Below are 3,884 nucleotides of genomic sequence, written 5' to 3'. Positions count from 1 at the left end.
ACCTCATGCAGTCGAAATAAATAAACAAGCTCGTTTAAAGCCACAGATCAAGCAAATTCAGCACTTACATATATTATTGTTAGTAGTAATAATTAAGTACTAAAAAGTTACCGGACATATTCTTTAAATAAAAATCAGGTTCCACAGAAATTTGAACTCGGATCGCTGGATTCAGAGTCCAGAGTGCTAACCATTACACCATGGAACCGATGTGTGCGACACGGGAATTTTAGAATATTTAAAAAACATATACGTTTTTCAAAGTGATCAATTGGTTTGGTTAACAATTCCATCCATCATCTTCCGCTTATCCGAGGTCGGGTCGCGGGGGCAACAGCCTAAGCAGGGAAACCCAGACTTCCCTCTCCCCAGCCACTTCGTCTAGCTCTTCCAGGGGGATCCCGAGGCGTTCCCAGGCCAGCCGGGACACATAGTCTTCCCAACGTGTCCTGGGTCTTCCCCGTGGCCTCCTACCGGTTGGACGTGCCCTAAACACCTCCCTAGGGAGGCGTTCGGGTGGCATCCTGACCAGATGCCCGAACCACCTCATCTGGCTCCTCTCGATGTGGAGGAGCAGCGGCTTTACTTTGAGTCCCTCCCGGATGGCAGAGCTTCTCACCCTATCTCAAAGGGAGAGCCCCGCCACACGGCGGAGGAAACTCATTTCGGCCGCTTGTACCCGTGATCTTATCCTTTCGGTCATGACCCAAAGCTCATGACCATAGGTGAGGATGGGAACGTAGATCGACCGGTAAATTGAGAGCTTTGCCTTCCGGCTCAGCTCCTTCTTCACCACAACGGATCGGTACAACGTCCGCATTACTGAAGACGCCGCACCGATCCGCCTGTCGATCTCACGATCCACTCTTCCCTCACTCGTGAACAAGACTCCTAGGTACTTGAACTCCTCCACTTGGGGCAGGGTCTCCTCCCCAACCCGGAGATGGCACTCCACCCTTTTCCGGGCGAGAACCATGGACTCGGACTTGGAGGTGCTGATTCTCATTCCGGTCGCTTCACACTCGGCTGCGAACCGATCCAGCTAGAGCTGAAGATCCCGGTCAGATGAAGCCATCAGGACCACATCATCTGCAAAAAGCAGAGACCTAATCCTGCGGTTACCAAACCGGAACCCCTCAACGCCTTGACTGCACCTAGAAATTCTGTCCATAAAAGTTATGAACAGAATCGGTGACAAAGGACAGCCTTGGCGGAGTCCAACCCTCACTGGAAATGTGTTCGACTTACTGCCGGCAATGCGAACCAAGCTCTGGCACTGATCGTACAGGGAACGGACCGCCACAATAAGACAGTCCGATACCCCATACTCTCTGAGCACTCCCCACAGGACTTCCCGAGGGACACGGTCGAATGCCTTCTCCAAGTCCACAAAGCACATGTAGACTGGTTGGGCAAACTCCCATGCACCCTCAAGAACCCTGCCGAGAGTATAGAGCTGGTCCACAGTTCCACGACCAGGACGAAAACCACACTGTTCCTCCTGAATCCGAGGTTCGACTATCCGACGTAGCCTCCTCTCCAGTACACCTGAATAAACCTTACCGGGAAGGCTGAGGAGTGTGATCCCACGATAGTTGGAACACACCCTCCGGTCCCCCTTCTTAAAGAGAGGAACCACCACCCCGGTCTGCCAATCCAGAGGTACCGCCCCCGATGTCCACGCGATGCTGCAAAGTCTTGTCAACCAAGACAGCCCCACAGCATCCAGAGCCTTAAGGAACTCCGGGCGGGTCTCGTCCACCCCTGGGGCCTTGCCACCGAGGAGCTTTTTAACTACCTCAGCGACCTCAGCCCCAGAAATAGGAGAGTCCACCACAGATTCCCCAGGCACTGCTTCCTCATAGGAAGACGTGTTGGTGGGATTGAGGAGGTCTTCGAAGTATTCCTTCCACCTATCCACAACATCCGCAGTCGAGGTCAGCAGAACACCATCCGCACCATACACGGTGTTGATAGTGCCTGCTTCCCCTTCCTGAGGCGGCGGACGGTGGTCCAGAATCGCTTCGAAGCCGTCCGGAAGTCGTTTTCCATGGCTTCCCCGAACTCTTCCCATGTCCGAGTTTTTGCCTCCGCGACCGCTGAAGCTGCACACCGCTTGGCCTGTCGGTACCTGTCCACTGCCTCCGGAGTCCTATGTGCCAAAAGGACCCGATAGGACTCCTTCTTCAGCTTGACGGCATCCCTCACCGCTGGTGTCCACCAAGGGGTTTTAGGATTGCCGCCCCGACAGGCACCAACTACCTTGCGGCCACAGCTCCGATCTGCCGCCTCGACAATAGAGGTGCGGAACATGGTCCACTCGGACTCAATGTCCAGCACCTCCCTCGTGACATGTTCAAAGTGCTTCCGGAGGTGGCAATTGAAACTTTGTCTGACAGGAGACTCTGCCAGACGTTCCCAGCAGACCCTCACAATGCGTTTGGGCCTCCCAGGTCTGTCCGGCATCCTCCCCCACCATCGCAGCCAACTCACCACCAGGTGGTGTTCGGTAGAAAGCTCCGCCCCTCTCTTCACCCGAGTGTCCAAAACATGAGGCCGCAAATCCGATGACACAACTACAAAGTCGATCATGGAACTGCGGCCTAGGGTGTCCTGGTGCCAAGTGCACATATGGACACCCTTATGTTTGAACATGGTGTTTGTTATCGACAAACTGTGACGAGCACATAAGTCCAATAACAAAACACCACTCGGGTTCAGATCCGGGCGGCCATTCTTCCCAATCACGCCTCTCCAGGTTTCACTGTCGTTGCCAACGTGAGCGTTGAAGTCTCCCAGTAGGACAAGGGAATCACCCGGGGGAGCACTTTCCAGTACTCCCTCGAGTGTTCCCAAAAAGGGTGGGTACTCTGAACTGCTGTTTGGTGCATAAGCACAAACAACAGTCAGGACCCGTCCCCCCACCCGAAGGCGGAGGGAGGCTACCCTTTCGTCCACCGGGTTGAACTCCAACGTACAGGCTTTGAGCCGGGGGGAAACAAGAATTGCCACCCCAGCCCGTCGCCTCTGACTGCCGGCAACGCCAGAGTGGAAGAGGGTCCAATCCCTCTCGAGAGAAGTGGTTCCAGAGCCCTTGCTGTGCGTCGAAGTGAGTCCGACTATATCCAGCCGGAATTTCTCGACTTCGCGCACTAGCTCAGGCTCTTTCCCCCCCAGTGACGTGACGTTCCACGTCCCAAGAGCTAGCTTCTGTAGCCGAGGATCGGACCGCCAAGTGCCCTGTCTTCGGCTGTCGCCCAGCTCACAATGCACCCGACCTCTATGGCCCCTGCTATGGGTGGTGAGCCCATTGGAGGGGTGACCCACGTTGCCTCTTCGGGCCGTGCCCGGCCGGGCCCCATGGGAACAGGCCCGGCCACCAGGCGCTCGCCATCGTGCCCCACGTCCGGGCCTGGCTCCAGAGGGGGGCCCCGGTGACCCGTGTCCGGGCGAAGGAAATCTGGGTCCATGGTTTTTCATCTTCATAAAGGTCTTCGAGCTGCTCTTTGTCTGATCCCTCACCTAGAACCTGTTTGCCTTGGGAGACCCTACCAGGGGGCTTTATGCCCCCGGACAACATAGCTCCTAGGATCATTGGGACACGCAAACTCCTCTACCACGATAAGGTTGCAGCTCAGAGAGGAGTGGTTAACAATTATGTACTTGAAATATAAAAAAACATTCAAGATCGAATTATTCCATTTGGAAAATTTTATGATATTTCAAGTACATGGTTAACAATTATGTACTTGAAATATCATAACATTTTCCAAATGGAATAATTCGATCTTGAATGATTTTAATGTTGAAAATCATTATCCGCCAAGCTGGTGCGCCACAGTCATTGGGCGTTACCAAAAAGCAAACGGGGAACAATTATACCT

Source organism: Nerophis ophidion, linkage group LG08 (genome assembly GCF_033978795.1).
Source record: "Nerophis ophidion isolate RoL-2023_Sa linkage group LG08, RoL_Noph_v1.0, whole genome shotgun sequence".
Lineage (NCBI taxonomy): Eukaryota > Metazoa > Chordata > Actinopteri > Syngnathiformes > Syngnathidae > Nerophis > Nerophis ophidion.
This window is presented reverse-complemented; position numbering follows the sequence as displayed.